Raw genomic sequence first — 17,391 nt, forward strand, 5'->3', positions numbered from 1 at the left:
TTAAGCTCAAAGTTCTTAACCTATATGGTACACTGGCCCGTACCCTTCAAGTTAAGGTAGAGGCAATGTAAATTTCCCAGTCCAATCTCTGGGCCTTTCTCAAATCTTGTGCTCAAGCTCTGAATTCCCAAGACCAAATTTTCCTGTCTTTCTCAGTGGCTTACAGAAACCACTGGAAGTTCTGGTGATCAATAAATGTAGTCTTATTGAGAACCATATCACCTAATTATCCCACGGTATTCATTGGCTATTAGAGATTCTTCAGAACTGCAGAAGTTACAACTCTGGAAGCCCACCATGCCACCCTCCTGCATTCTCTGTGCTATTATGATCACCTCTGCTTCCTTGTCTCCTGTGACACTGTCATCTCAACATTGGGATTATGAACATGCTGCAACTGCTGGAGCTGAAGCATGTGCAATAACTTGTCATAGGGTGAAAATTAAGTGATGCTTAAAATACCAGTCACACCAGAAGAAAATTGGTTTACTTGTATTAATATCGAGCAAAATAGCCAACAAGATGACATGTATTATTTGAACTATCAAAATAAAGATCAGTAAATACTCATAAAAAGATATTTATCAAAAAAAATAAAAATTCTGATTTTACATACTCCTGTTCACATAGCCTTAAAAAATATAAAAAGCTAAACTGTTCAGGACTACAAAGTGGCTATAATAACAAAGTATAAAAGTGCATGATTTCAGAGATAGAGTAGTTCAAAGACGTGACAAGATCTGTAGAATGACCGTGATCAACCTGGCTAAATTACAGTGAGGGTCAAGATTACAAGGGCACTAAAATAGAAGAGGTCTAACAACCAGGAGTTTGAAATTGGATTGGTTGTCTACAGGGACATTGGAATCACTCAGGATCATGATGAGACTAAGTATAGAAACTCTGAGATGCAAATCTCTGACCAAAAGATCATTATGTTGTTTTATATGGCCATCTTTGTGAGGTGTCAAAAATGGCCGTATTGTACACAGCTGTTGTTGCTCATGTTGTTCGCACTGCTGGGAGGCGGTGATGGCACTGTCGTGCTGTCCCTGGATTGCAAGCATGATGGGTCACCCAAGGAGCCGGGAGAGTAACAGTTGCCACCGAAGGCAAGGTGAAGTGCAGCAGCCTGGAGCTCACACAGGTTTTGCCCCTGGGACATGCTGCCCAATCACATAGTCACCTTGATTCTGAGTAACAATAAAATAACAGAACTGAAGAATGGCTCATTTTCTGGGTTAAGTCTCCTTGAAAGATTGGACTTCTGAAACAATCTGATTAGTAGTATAGATCCAGATGCCTTTTGGGAGCTGTGATGGCTAAAAAGATTGGATCTGACAAACAAATTGAATAGGAAGTCTGAATGCAAACATATTTCGAGGACTTACCACTATGGTTAGGCTAAATCTTTCAGGGAATTTGTTTTCTTCATTATCTCAAGGAACTTTTGACTATCTTGGCTCACTATGGTCTTGAGAATTTAAGACTCTCTTTTGTGTGATTTTAACATATTGTGGACCCATTGCTGGGTAAAGAAGAGGAACATTACTGTGCAGGACACCAGGTATGTTTACCCTAAGTTACAGCAGGCCCTGCTGGTCACGGGTGTGATGCAGGAGCTGGTGACAGGTGACCCTCCCTTGAATTATCATTTTTCTATAAGACTCCAACCCATTGTCAAGTTGTATTTGAAACTGATAGCCTTCCTTTCTAGTGCACAGCTTCATATATTGATAAGGATATGCAGGTGTTATGGTATCATGATGGGCGAATATTTGAAACCAATGAATCACAAGATATCTTTGTTGAAAAGGAACATGATTCACAACTGCTCACTGACTGCAAGTGGCCTATAGCCATTTCTAATGCTCAGCGTGTTTCTACTGGAAATTGGAGTTGTCACATCGAGAGCAAATGCAAGAACTATATGCATACTGTCAATATTGTAGTATTTGAAAGTTCTGCACAGTACTGCCCACTGGAGTATGGCAAGTATTACTGCTTATCTGCAGTGTGCTTGGAATAGTCATGGCAGTGGGATATAACCTGGAAACTGACAGGATGAGAGGAAGGCTTGACACAGATGTGATAGAGGTGGCTTACGGACAGACAATGATTATTCTCACTGCCAGTAGGCAAATAATGTTACCAGAATTCTTTATTTAATCATATGTCCCTCATTCTGACAAATACTGTAGAAACAGCTCAACAATTATTGGCTCATACAGTAGAAGCAGCCAACTTTTCTGACAAAATGGATGTTATATTTGTGACCAAAATAATAGAAAAGTTTGGAACATTTACCAAAGAGGAAAAATCAAAAGAGCTAGGTAATAAAATGGTTGACATTACAAGTAACATCATATGTTGGCTGATGAGCATGTCCTGTGGTGGGCCACAAGGAAGTTAAAGCCTACAGTAGAATCATTCCGTGTATACAGCAAATTGTTACATGCCAAATAGCAAATGGGGCTCATGTTTATTCAATAAAAATGGCAACCTGACCACACTGACTTTCTGATTATGGGAAGTGGGATGCAGATGGAAACCTAGATAAGAAGGTGGGCTTTAACTGCAATATTTCAACCGTATTGTCAAGTCTGGCACTAAATAATGCTGTGAAAGCTTCTACTCAGCTTTCTCCTTCCTTTTTCTCACCAAAGCATAAAAGAGAAGTCAGACCAACTGATGACTTTATATAAGCATCAACTCATTGCATTCTGCAATGGGAAGCTTTTCCCAGCAACTGGAAATTCAACAAATTTGGCTGATGATGGGAAATGATGCACAGTAGTAACCCCCAACATTCTCACCCTAACAGATGATGTGAATGTAGATGCCCACCTCATCCCTGTTAATGTGACACTGTGTTGAATTGCACATGGAGCAGATGTCATCACAGGCCAATGGGAATTTGATATGCTGAATGGACAAGGTGGTCAGAAGTCATATGAGTGCTATATACTCTACTGAGAGGAAAATATCCCTATGATCCAGTGCTACTCTCTTAATCACTATGTGGTTTTAATGGATTTGATGGGATCTGAACTATACACCAAGGCAGCCATTCTCTTGTCTCCTGTTGTTCATATTACGGCTTTAATTTTTCTCCTGTGTCTCTTGCCAGCCATTTTCAGTTACATACACCATCACAGTTTGATTAGAATCAGTATTAAGAGTTGGTACATGCCTATGTACTTGTGCTTTCATATTTTCCTGTCCTGTGTAGTTTTCGTGGGTGGGGGGGCATAACTCATATGAGAAATGCAAGCATCTGCCAAGCAGTTGGGATGCTAAAAGGTGCCAGGATAGTGATGAATCTCCACCTCTGCCCAGACCAATGCTCAGGTTTTATCCGATTGGTGGTGGCATCTGCATCACAGTTTGTGGTATAATAGTAGCAGCCAACAACAAGAATTATGGCAGTTGGCCAAATGCACCCTAATGCTGAATGTCGTGGGAACTCTCCTTGGGAGACTTCTATGGGCCCACTAGCTTCATCACTTTCATAAACTGCATGTACTTTCTAAGTACATTTATTCAGTTGAAATGACACCCTGAATGCAAAAACTAACTTAAAGAGCCCACCAAGGAACAAAAAAGACTGGTAGTCAGTGAAAATGATGAAATAGATCATCAAGATTTCTGTGTTCCAGTAGGCATGTTTCTTGAAGATGAATGTATAATGATACAGCTTTCACAATTTGACTATGTGATTGTGAAAACCTTGCATCTGATGCTCTTTTATCTACGATATTGACAGATGAGTAAAAAATATGGATTCAAAAGAAATAAATAATAGGGGAACAAATGTTAAAAAAAATTGAGTAGATTGAAATACTAGTGAACAATGAAAGGGAGTGGTAAGGGATATAGAAGAAAAATAGGAGGAACAAAGGTTAAATATATTGAGTAGATGGAAACACTAGTGGTCAATGAGAGGGAGATGTAAGGGGTAAAGTATGTATGAGTTTCTTCTTTTATTTCTTTTTCTGGAGTGATGCAAATGTTCTAAAAATGATCATGGTGATGAATATACTATACTATGTGATGATATTGTCAGCCACTGATTGTACACCATGCACTGAATGTTTGTATGTTTAAAATGTTCATGTTTATATGTTGTTTTGGTTTGATAATAAAAAAATAAATTAAAAAAAGATTCAATGTCTTTGTAATGATTTCTACATCAGAACTGGAAAATAAGACCACTTTTCATTCTCAAATCTTGGAGCCAGCCTCACTTTGCTCTTATATGTTACTTTGTGGATGTTTAGGGCCTTGGCTGTTTCTTTCTATCATCCTCTGGACCTGGTTTTTAGCTTCTTTTTTTGAGTTATGTGTTCAAGCTTCAGAGCATTCATCATGGTTCACCACTATGTTGACAGGGAGGATGTCAGATTTGCTTGGATCTTGACATGTTGCCCAGAATGGAATTGGTATTCACTACAAGTCAACATCCAGCCCCCCAACTCCAGTGGGATGAACGGAGAGCCCCTCAAGTACACCAATAGCAGTGCAAAATTTTCATGCACAAACAAAACTACATAAAGCTTTAAAAATTCCTCCCAAGGCTGCAAATGAGCAATTTTTCAGGCTTCTTGCAGTTCAGTGCCTTACTAATTCTCTACCTTTGAACTCCATACCTCAGCTGGACAGGACATTCAATAGACAATGATATTAAAATGCATGTGGGACTGCCAGGGAGATGGTGGAGTAGGGTAGGCTAGATTCACCCCTGCTCCGTAGAACAAGATAGGGGATAGGGAGAAAACAACTGGGAGTGCAATTCAAGGGGGTGAGTGAATGAAGAGGGGTATCAATAAGGAAGAGAGAGGCAGGGAAATTGGAACAGGGAGAACAGGTTATGTCTAATTGACTTGACTCCATGAGGAGAGGGTGGTAGCACATGGGGAAGTGTGGATCTGAGGAAACTGACCATCCCTCCACTTTATCCTGTCCAAGCTGCTGGCTAGGGAAACCTCCCTGAGTGACTCCAAAGCCAATAGCACTCATGGGGAGCCCAGAGGTATGCCTAGCCATCCACCGTGAACAGCCACACCCTCAAGCTCTCGGATCAGTCCCCTCACCAGGCACTGCAAATAGCCATCTCTTTGGGCTCTGTGAGTGGTAGGATCCACTGGGCACCAGGCATTGTGATCAGCTGCTCTGCTGGGCACTGAGATCAGATCCCCTGTCCTGCATGCTAGGACCAGCTATCCAGATGCTGAGTGCCAGGAGTAGCCCCACCCAGCACCCTGCACAGCATCTTTTCAGCCAGCCACTGCAGTCAGAGAGGGGGTGGGCCTGAGAGGAGGAAGTGCCTCAAGAGCACCACCTGCTGGGGAGAAGAGGTACATGTAATCTGGCAAATTTATTTGCCAAGGTTTTTTCAAAAATATATTTTCTATATTTTTATTAATATTATTATTTACTTTTATTTTTATTTATATATATATATTTATTTACTTTTTATTTTTAAATTATCTCTCTCCTCTGTGGGCACCAGTCTGAGTTCATTCCCAATACATCTTGGGGTGTCTCCTTCTAAATTCAGGGTCTATTATTGCTGAAGTGTGTCTTTTTACAATATGTATTTTTTTATTTTATTGTTTATTTTTTTGGAGGGAGAATGAGCAGGGAGTGAAGCTTGGGTCTTCCACATGGTGGGTGGGCTTTCTATCACTGAACTACCTGTGTACCCATGCTTAGCTTTAATTGACCCTCAAGTAGAATTGTACCCCCTACATGTGATTCATGCCTTGGTTTGATGGGGAATTACTGACAAACCGAGAGAAAAGGAAACTTTCAATGCAAAACCAAGTAAACACAAAACTTCAGACAAGTGAAGGAGACCAACTTGCAAAATAACCTTATTAAAATAAAGAAATGCCCTGAACCCAATCAAAAATCACAAGGCACATAAATATCCAAGCGGAAGTGGCCCAGACAAATGACCAAATCAAAATACCAGAGGGGACAAAGAATACAAAACAACTACTCAAGAATATTTACAAAGAAATAAAGGATATTAGGAAGACAATAGAAGAACATAAAGAAGAATTCAAAAGATTAAATAGAAAAATAGAAGATTTTACAGAAATAAAATATACAGTGCACCAAATTAGAAGTATACTAGAGATACAAGAGAGCAGATTCAAAGAAGCAGAAGGAAGAATACATGAGCTAAAAAACAGAACAACTAAATAGGACACATTAAAGAACATATGACAAGAAAGAAGGGAAAAAAATGGAACTCGATCTAAGGAAAATGATGGACAACAAAAGGCACACGAATATAAAAATCACTGGTGTCCCAGAAGGAGAAAAGTAAAGGGCTAGCAAGGTTCTTTGAAGATATAATTGTAGAAAACTTCCCAACCCCTATAAAAGACATAAATAAGCAAATCAAAGAAGCCCAACAATTCCTAAATAGAATAAATCCAAAAAGAACTACTCCAAGACACATACTAATCAAACTGTCAAATTTTGAAGAGAATCAGAAAGTCCTAATAGCAGCACAAGAAAAGCAACCTACTAAATACAAAGGAAAACACATAAGACTGAGTTTGGATGGCTCAACAGGCACAATGGAGGCAAGAAAGCAGTTGTGTGATACATTTTAAGATCCTGAATGAGAAGGGCTTCCAGCCAAGAATTCTTTAACCAACCAAGTTGTCCTTCAAAACTGAAGGCGAGATTAAAATCTTCAAAGATAAACAAAGACTGAGAGAACTAGTCAACAAGAGGCTTCTCTATAAGAAATACTAAAGAGTTTTGTCAGCTGGAAAAAAGACAAGAGAAGGAGGTCTGGAGGAGGGTTCAGAATTGAGGAGTACCAGTAAGGGTAATTTAAAGGATAAAAAGAGAAGAAGGAAAAGAATATAAATACATCTGAAAAAAAACTAAAGGATAAAATGGTAGACTCAAGAATTGCTCTTACCGTAATAACTTTGAAAGTTAATGGACTAAAGTCACAAATTTAAAGATACAGATTTAAAAAATGAATTAGAAAATTTAATTTATCTGTATGCTGTTTACAAGAGACACATCTTGAACCCAAGGGTACAAACAGATTGAAAGTGGAAGGATGGAAGACGATGTTCTATGCAAGCTGTAACCAAAAGAAAGCAGGGGTAACTACACTAATATCAGACAAAATAAACATTAAATCTAAAGACATCGTAAGAAACAAAGAAAGACATTACATATTAATAAAAGGGACAATTAACCAAGAGGAAATAATAATCATAACTGTTTATGCTCCCAATCAAAGAGCTCCAAAGTACATGAGGCAAACATTTGCAAAGCTGAAAGGACCTATAGATGTTTCAGCAATAGTAGTGGGAGACTTCAATATACACCACTCTCCACTATAGATAGAACAACCAGACAGAGGATCAACAAGGAAACAGAGAACCAAAACATAGAGATAAATGAATTAGGCCCAACACACATATATTGATCATTACACCCCAAAACACCGGAATATACATCCTTCTTTAATGTACATGGAACATTCTCCAGGACAGATCATATGCTGGGACATAAAATAAATCTTTATAAATTTAATAAGATTGATATGTCCATAGTACTTTCTCTGACCACAAGAAAATGAAGCTGGAAATTAAATCACCAAAGAGTCACAGCTTTCACAAAAAATTTGCTAGAGAAATCAGTAAATATCTGAAGATGAATAAAAATGAGAATATAACATATCAGAACTTATGGGATGCGGCAAAGGCAGTGCTGAGAGAGAAACTTATCACCCTAAATGCGTATATTAAAAAAGAATAAAGAGCAAAAATCAAGGATTTACTGCTCACCTGGAGGAACTAAAAAAATAACAGCAAACTAATCGGAAGCAAATAAAAGAAGAGAAGTAACAAAGATTAAAGCAGAAAAAAAATCAATTGGAAAACAAAAGAACGATAGAAAGAATCAGTAAAACCAAAAGTTGGTTCTTTGAGAAATCAATAAAACTGGTGGACCCCTAGTTAGACTGACAAAGAGAAAAAGAGAGAAGATGCAAATAAACAAAATCATATGTGAGAGGATGTCATTACCATGGATCCTGAAAAAAAATCATAAGGGAATATTATGAGCAACTATATACCAACAAACTAGATAACTTAGATGAAATGTATAAATTCCTAGAAACACACAAACTACCTATACTGACTCCAGAGGAAATAGAAGATCTCAACAAGTCAATTACAAGTATAGATATTCAATCAGTCATCAAAAACATTCCCGCAAAGAAAAGCCCAGGGCCAGATGGCTTCACAGGGAAATGTTACCAAAAATTCCAAAAAGAACTAACACCAATCCTCCTCAATTCCACAAACCTGAGGAAAAAGAAACACTATCTAACTCATTTTATGAGGGAAACATCACTCTATTACCAAAACCGGATAAAGATGCTACAAGAAAGGAAAACTACAAACTAATATCCTTAATGAATATAGACGCAAACGTTCTCAACAAAATACTAGCAAATCTAATCCAATGACACATTAAAAGGATTATACACCATAATCAAGTGGTGTTTATACCAAGAATGCAAGCATGGTTCAACAAAAGAAAATCAATCAACATAATACAGAACATTAACAAATTGAAAGGGAAAAAGTCACATGATCATATCGATTGAGGCTGAAAAAGCATTCAACAAAATTCAGCTTCCTTTCCTGATAAAAATACTTCAAAAGGTAGGAATTGAAGGAAACTTCTTCAGTATCATAAAGGGCATTTATGAAAAACACATAGCCAGCATCATACTTAATGAAAGCATGCCCCCTAAGATCAGGAATGAGACGAGGGTGCCCATTGTCACCACTATTAGTCAACATCGTATTAGAAGTCCTAACTGGAGCAATTAGATAGGAGAAAGAAATAAAAGGCATCCAAATCAAAAAGGAAGAAGGAAAACTTTCATTATTTGCAGATGACATCATCCCATATTTGGAAAACCCTGAGAAATCTAAAACAAAGCTACTTGAACTAACAAACAAATTCAGCAAAGTGGCAGGATACAAGAATAATGTATCAAAATCAGTAATGTTTCTGGACACAACTAATGACCTATCTGAGAAGACAATGAAGGAAAAAATTCCATTCAAATTAGCAATCAAAAGAATCAGGTATGTAGAAAATAAGCCTAATGAGAGATGTCAAGGACTTGTATGGAGAAAACACAAAATATTGCTAAAAGAAATTTTTAAATGATCTAAATAGATGGGAAGACATTTCATGCCCATGGATAGGAAGGTTAAATGTCATCATGATGTCAGTTCTCCCCAAATTGATCCACAGATTCAATGCAATACCAATCAAAATCCCAATAACCTACTTTGAAGTCTTGGAAAAGCTAATTATTCAATTTATTTGGAAGGGATAGAGGTCCCAAACAGCTAAAGATATCCTAAAAAGGAAGAGTGAAGTGGGAAGACTAACGCTTCTTGACTTTAAAGCTTACTATAAAGACTCAGTGGTCAAAATGGCATGGTACTGGCACAAAAATAGAAGTAGTGACCAATGCAATAGAATCAAGAGTGTGAACACAGACCACCAAATCTATGGACAAATGATCTTTGATAAAGGCCCCCAAATCCACCGACCTGGGACAGAATAGTCTTTTCAATAAATGGGCATGGAGGAATTGGATATCAATAGCCGAAAGAATGAAAGAAGACCCCTCGCTTACACCCTATACAAAAATTAATTCAAAACAAATTAAAGTCCTAAATATAAGAGCCAGTGCCATAAAACCTCTAGAAGAAAATGTATGGAAGCATCTTCAAGATATAGTAATGGGAGGTAGCACCTTAAACTTTACACCTAAAGCACAAGCAGCAAAAGACAAAATAGATAAATGAGAACTCCTTAAGACCAAGAGTTTTTGTGCCGCAAAGATCTTTGGTCAGAAAGGAGGCAGCCAACTCAAAGGGGAAAAATATTTGGAAACCACATATCGGATAAAGGTTTGATATTGGATTTACATAAAGGATTATACAATACAACAACCAAAGAACAAACAACCCAATGTAAAATAGGCAGAGGATATAAATAGAAACTTTTCTGAAGAGCAAATACAGATAGCCAAAAAGCACATGAAGAGATGCTCATTTTCATTAATTAACAGGGAAATGCAAATCAAAACTACAGTGACATACCACCTCAGACCTATAAGAATGGTTGCTATTAAACAAACAGGGAACTATAAATGTTGGAGAGAATATGGAGAATTGAAACAGTTATTCCTTGTTGGTGGGAATATATAATGGTACAGTTGCTGTGGAAAACAGTTTGGCGATTCTACAGAAAACTAAATATTGAATAGCCCTATGACCCAGCAATATCAATACTATGTATATACCCAGAAGAGCTGAAAGCAGTGATACAGACATCTGCACACCGATGCTCATAGTGGCACTATTCACAATTGCCAAAAGATGAAAACAATCCAAATTCCCATTAACAGACAAATGGATAAACAAAATGTGGTATAAACATACAATGGACTACTATGCACCAGTAAGACAAAATGAGGTCCCTAAGCATATGACAATGCAGATGAACATTGAGGACATAATGTTAAGTGAAATAAGTCAGACACAAAAGGACAGACATCCTTTGTTCTTTGGTTGTTGTACTGTATAATCCTTTTTTTTTCAGCTTTAAAAAAGGAATTTATTAAGTTGCAAGTTTACATGTTCGAAGGCTGAGAATTGTCCAAATTAAAGCAAGTCTACAGAAATGTCCAATCTAAGGCATCCAGGGAAAGATACCTTGGTTCAAGAAGGTCGATAAAGTTCAGGGTTTCTCTCTCATCTGAGAAGGGACATGGCAAACATGGTCAGGGTTTCTCTCTCATCCGGAAAGGCATGTGGCGAACATGACATCATCTGCTAGCATTCTCTCCTGGCTTCTTGTTTCATGAAGCTCCCCAGGAGGCATTTTCTTTCTTCATCTCCAAAGGTTGCTGACTCATGGACTCTTCTCCTCGTGGCTACATCATTCTGCTCTCTCAGAATCTCTCCTTCATTCTCTAAAATGTTTCCTCTTTTATAGGATTCCAGTAAACTAATCAAGACCCATCCGAATGGGTGGAAGCACGTCTCCATCTAATTCAGTTTAATAACCACTCTTGATTGAGTCACATCTCCAGGGAAATGACCTAATTACAGTTTCAAATATACAGTACTGAATACAGATTAGAAGAAACAGCTGCTTTTATAAAATGGGATTAGAATTAAAACATGGCTTTTCTAGGGTACATACATCCTTTCAAACCAGTACATTCCACACTTTGGACCCTAAAAAAGACATGTTTTTCCCATATACAAAATATATTCATTCCATCACAATATCAGAAATCCTTAAACGATTTTAGTAGCAATACAACTGAAATATAAAGTTAGAAATAATACAAGCTCCTAACAAAGTTAGTTACAGGCATGGCCTGTTCTAAAGCAAAATTCAAGACCTCTTTTGTATAATCCTTTATGTAAACCCAATATCAAACCTTTATCCGATATGTGGTTTCCAAATATTTTTCCCCTTTGAGTTGGCTGCCTCTTCACCTTCCTGACCAAAGATCTTTGAGGCATGCAAAAGATCTTATTTGCGGTGTGCAAAATAAGCCAGAAACAAACAAATCTGCTACGGTCTCTTTCAGAAGGTACCCACAAGAAAATTGGAGCCTAGATTGTAAGCCTTTATAGCATCCATACTTAATCTGAAGTTGTAAGTGTATTTCTAGATTCTGAGACACTGAGCTATATGTGTATCAGCTGAAATATCCCTGGATTTTTTAATAACTCTGTGATACTTAAGACCCAGAAATGGAGTGCCGCAGCCCTGAAAGTTATCATGGCTACATACAGCAACAGTTAAAGTAACCAAAAAAGAGATCAGTCCTCATTTAGAGATAAAAAACAAAGCTAATCTGGCTGGGACTAAGGTAAATCAGAATACAGGGTAAGAGATGATAGTGTATGTACTCTAGACCTTCACCTACTGTATGAGACCAAAGGCAGAGGGGTTTATTGTGTCTAGGACCTAAATTTTCTGTAACACACAATCTAAATCAACTTGTCTGAATAGCTCATTTAAACAACACAAACTACCTGGAGTCCAGAATGGGAACGAGGCCTTGTAATTCTATATATTCTAATGGAATACCTGGATACATCTCAGACTACGGTGGGCTGATAATTTAAAAGCATTTGTTGGGTGCATGGATGATTCAGTGGTAAAATGCTCGCCTTCTATGCGGGAGACCAGGGTTCAATTCTTGGACCATGCTTCCCCCCCACCCAAAAAAAAGTATCAGTAGAGCCCTTTGAGGTTCTAAAGAAAAAAGAAATGTGAAACTACTGAACTTTCCCAACTGGGAAACCCTGGGTACCCTTTCAAGCATTGGGGACTCCCAGGAAAATGGGCCAAGCCCTTGATTTTGAGGCTTGCCCTTATGAAATTAACTTCTGTAGTGGAGAAGCTGAGACTACCTATAACCAGACCTGAGAGTTGTTTCCAGGAACCCTCTTTTGTTGCTCAGATATGGCCTCTTTCTCTCTCTAAGCCCAACTCTGCAAGGAAAATCATTACTACCCCCCTTACATTTGACATGACATTCGGGGGTGAAAGTCTCCCTGACAATGTGGGACATGACTCCCAGGGATGAGTCTGGCCCTGGTACCGTGGAATCAACACCTTCCTGACCGAAAAGGGAAAAAGAAGCGTAATGAAATAAGGCATCAGTGACTAAGAGAGATCAAATAGACTCGAGAGGCTATTCTGGAGACTACTCTTATGCAAGCTTCAGTTAGATAATGCTAATTGTCATGGTTTGCTAAACTCCAACCAACATCGCTCCTGTTAAAGCTTAAGAATACCTTGGGTTCGAACTGAAACTCTATAAAAGTTTCATGCACTAACTTTGTTTTCCAGGAACCTACAATTTCCAGAGAGTTCCTAGGCCAGATAAATCCTGAAACCCAGAAGGCCCAGACTCTCCAGAATTATCAACTAATTAGATCCCCCTATTCTTTAGTGTCGACACCCCTTCTCAACATGAAAAACCAGAACGGGCATTGTCTAAAGATCCCTACAGACTGGGAGAAGGATTGAACAAGGAGTTGGAAAAGAGAGGATAGGATTTAACAAATGAGCATGACTGCTGAATCACTATATTGGTATTTCTTTTAGCTTCCAGGTTTTGGAGTAGCTAGAAGGGAAAATCTGACACGGAATAGTAACCCATAACAAAAGCTGAAATCTGTTCAGTAACTACTTGCTAAAGTATACTTTGAAAATTATTGCTTTTTCTTTCTTTTATATATATATGTTATATTTCACAATAAAAAATGTTAAAATAATGCATGTGGCACCTTTAAAAGTTCAGCTTTGAAGAAATGTGTACACAATTTCCCATCATAAAAACAGAAGAGGGCGGGCAATGGTGGCACAGCAGCAGAGTTCACGCCTGCCATGCCAGAGACCCAGGTTCGATCCCCCGTGCCTGTGCATGGAAAAAAAACAACAACCAGAAGTAAGGGACATCAGGCAAGCCAACTCTCAGTCCTAAAAGAATATGTCAGTGATGTCCCAACAAGTGTGGAAATATGTGTACAGAACGGCTTACTTAAAAATCAGTCTGGCTATAACAAAGGACATTCATGGAGTCAAAGGGCTTATTTAGCCTACAGAAAGAGGCAGTACAACCCACCCCAAGAAGATGGCAGTTATGCTTGTAGCACACTTTCCAAAAGCAGCAGAAATTTTGAAAAGCCTGTTTCAACTAGTAGTAAAAAAGGTGCATTACACTGATGGAGAGGTAGATTGGTGAACGATGGTGTATACTTATGAATGAAGGCTGTGCTGCTGCAAAAAGGAACAAAGTTGTGAGGTATGCAACGATGTGAATGAACATGTGGGACATTTGGTGAGACAAAATAAGCCAGGAACAAAAGAACAAGAATGCTACGGTCACCTTTAGAAAATGCTTATAAGAAAAGAGGGGCCTAGATTGTAAGCTTTTAGAACAGACACATTAAGTCCAGAGTGGTGATTATCATTTCTGGATTTCAAGAGGCTGTTTTATATATATATATAAAACCTGATATTTAGAGATAAGAACAAAGCCAAACAGGTTGGGGTTAAAAGTAATTCAGAACATAGGGGAAAGGAAGACAGTGTCTTTATTTTAGAATCACACATACTCTTTGAGATCAACGGAAGAAAGGTTTACTTGGTCTGGAACTAAAATTTTCTGTAGTGCATAATCTAATTCAAGCTATCTGTATAGCTCATTTGAACAACTGAAACACAGGGAGCACAGAATAAGAAAGAGGTCCTTTATTCCTGTATAGATTATTGTAATGCCTGCATACATTCTAGAGTATATTAACTAGAGAGTCAAAAAGTATTGGCAAAGTCCCCTGAGGGATGGGAGAAAAATATGGAACTATTTAACTTTACCATCAGGGAATCCTCTGATACTGTGTTAAACTTTAGGGACACCCAAATTAATAGGCCATGCCCTCGATCAGGAGACTTACTCTTGTGAAGCTTATGTAGGTAACGGAGAAGCTTAGACTACCTACACGCATGCCTAAGAGTTACTTCTGGAAGACCTCTTTTGTTGCTCAGATGTGGCCTCAGTCTCTCTAAGCCCAATTCTGCAAGTGAAATCATTGCCCTCTCCCCTACGTGGGACATGACATCCAGGGGTGAAAGTCTCCCTGGTGACATGGGAGATGACTCTCAAGGATGAATCCAGACCTGGCACCATGGGATCAACAATTCCATCCTGACCAAAAGGGGGAAAAGAAGAGTGATTAATAAAGTATCAGTGGCACAGAGAATTCAAATAGAGTTGAGGGTCTACTCTGAAGGTGGATTTTACACAAGCTTCAAGTAGATCTTGCTACCTATCACAACCTGCCAAATCCCAACCTGGACCATCCCAGTCAATCCTAAAGAACACCTAGGGCAATACATAAGATTCCATAAGGGTTCCATGCACTAGGGTGACTTTCCAGAAACCTACAACCTCCAGATGGGTTCCTGGTCCAGAGAAGTCCTGAAACCTAGCCCAGCCTCTCAAGAACACCAGATAATTCCATCTTCCTAACCCATATTAGTGACAGACCCTTCCAATATGAAAAATATAGAACTGCCATAGCCCAAACACCCCTAAAGTGAGGGATGAAAAGATCAAAGATGATGGTAGAGTTATACATAGAAGATAAGATTTAACAAATTAATATGAATGCTGTGTCATTAAATTGACATCTCTTTTAGTCTCCAGTATTTTAGAGCAGTAGAAGTAGAAACCTAAAATTGTGAAATTGTAACCCATGTCAAAGTCTGAAATATGTTCTACAACTAATTGTGGTGCTGTGCTTTGAAATTTATAACTTTTTTGAATATATGTTATTTTTCACAAAAAAAGAAGGGAAAAAAGTCGATTGTGGTGATAAAAAAAAATTTAAGCCGTCTAGCTTCCTATATTCTGGATTAGCTAGAAGGAAAAATATGAGAGGATCGTAAATGACAAACTCTGGGATCTGTTCTGTAACTAGTTGTTGAAGAGGGTTTTGAAAACTATTGCTTTTTTATTTCTTTGCTTTGTATATATGTTATACTATAATACAGTAAAAAAGTTTAAAAAGGAAGCAAAAAGGTGCATTAAAGAAGTAGATTGCTGTGGAACTTGAAAGTCAGCAGAAGTTTTATGTCTTCAACATGGCCATTCAGAAAGGACAAATTAAAAGCAATGGGCAGGATGGACCCTTGCTTGGTATGGCTTGCACTGGCAATATTAGGACTGGGTTGTGGAAACAAGAAACTATCGTGTAGCACTGGTGGACTTCCTCAGCAGACATTCATAGTAATTGTGATATTCACATTCCTTTACGCTATGAACATTTAAAAACTGTTTACAGTCACCTTAGGAATTGAAAAGAATTTTGAATAAACTTCTAAGTTTTGGATTTTACTTATTTCATAGCCCCTAAATGTTGCTTTTTTAATGAATTGAAAAAAAAAAACTCCTGAAGTATTATTTTAATTCTCAAAGCACTAGCCAGCAAATGTTGGGAATCTAACACATAATTTCTTAGAATCTGTAATACCTACTTAACATTTCAGACTTGTATTTAATACAGTAAACACTGTGATTTTAAAAAGGCCATGAAATTTTCTGAGTATCACTCAGGGATATTTAAATAACAAGAACAGAAGCAAAATTCACAGTGGCTTATACATGAAGAAAATCAGTTTGCTTATAAACTGAAAGTCCAGAGTTAGAGTGGGCTTCATAGTCAGCTGATCCAGTGACTTAAAGGTATGAAGACTGAGACCCAATCTTGAACCAATCACTCTGGCAAAGATCTAAGAGCTACTGGGTTAAATTGGGCTAATGTTACATCCAGCTTTGGAGCTGCGAATATGATTAGATTCTCTCAAGAACATGACTGTATGGGAGAGCAGATATTCTAATAAATACACAAACCTCAGCAGAAAATCAAGGAATATATATTGTGTAGGCAAACAAAAATGTCACCTGAAGGCAATATCTCAAAGCAGACTCAAAAATAGGAGCATAATACCCACAAGTCCTATTCTCCAGGTAATAAAGATAGATGTTTTTATTCAGGAACTATGTTTATTGAATTAATTATTTGATAGTGACAAAGTACTGGAGCTCTCACATCGGCAGCACAATTTTGGAAGAACCTCAAAAGGCATCCAATGTGGCCTACTTAATTTCCATTTTCTTTCTCGATTGTTTGGCAGAACTTTCTATTCATTATTGTGCTTAGATATTATTATGTCAGGATAGTTTACAAGAGGTGAATGAATTCTTCTTATTCACTGATTTATCGAGTTTTAGCATTCTGCAAACATGCAAACAGATTTGATGAAGACATCAAACATGAGAATAAGGAGAATTCTCACCATTCACAATTTTTACAGAGTAGCCTTACATTTCATTACAGAACATCTTTAAAAGTTTTGGGCCTTTAGAAGAAAGTCAGTCTCATATAACTGTATCAAAATTAAAAAAACACATTTTCCCACTATCATACACATTTATAGATACTTTAGAGAGAATATGTATCTAAAAAAATCACAAAATATGCATGTCAGAGGAAAATTCAAAATATGGTACTCACCCAATGTACAAATATGCAGATTTGAAATTTAAACATCAAGATGTAAACTGTTAATAAAGATGCTTTAATATCATATAGATAAAGGTTTAGCGTATGTATTTGCTAATATTTTGTTTTAGCCTGTATCTAGACCATGAAACAAGTTTAGCCATGTTCACTGATGAATTATTTGCTAACCTCTCGATTGAGTAAGCTAACCAAG

The 17,391-nt window shown here is 37.8% G+C and overlaps 1 long non-coding RNA gene and 1 pseudogene across 1 annotated transcript in view; one reads left to right on the forward strand and one right to left on the reverse strand.

Moving 5' to 3' along the window:
• LOC143670817 (uncharacterized) overlaps positions 1-17,391 on the reverse strand; it is a 92,219-nt gene that overhangs the window by 65,883 nt on the left and 8,945 nt on the right. The window lies entirely within an intron of this gene.
• Positions 948-15,950, forward strand: LOC143670938 (adhesion G protein-coupled receptor A3-like; annotated as a pseudogene).

The sequence above is a fragment of the Tamandua tetradactyla genome, chromosome X (genome assembly GCF_023851605.1).
Source record: "Tamandua tetradactyla isolate mTamTet1 chromosome X, mTamTet1.pri, whole genome shotgun sequence".
NCBI lineage: Eukaryota > Metazoa > Chordata > Mammalia > Pilosa > Myrmecophagidae > Tamandua > Tamandua tetradactyla.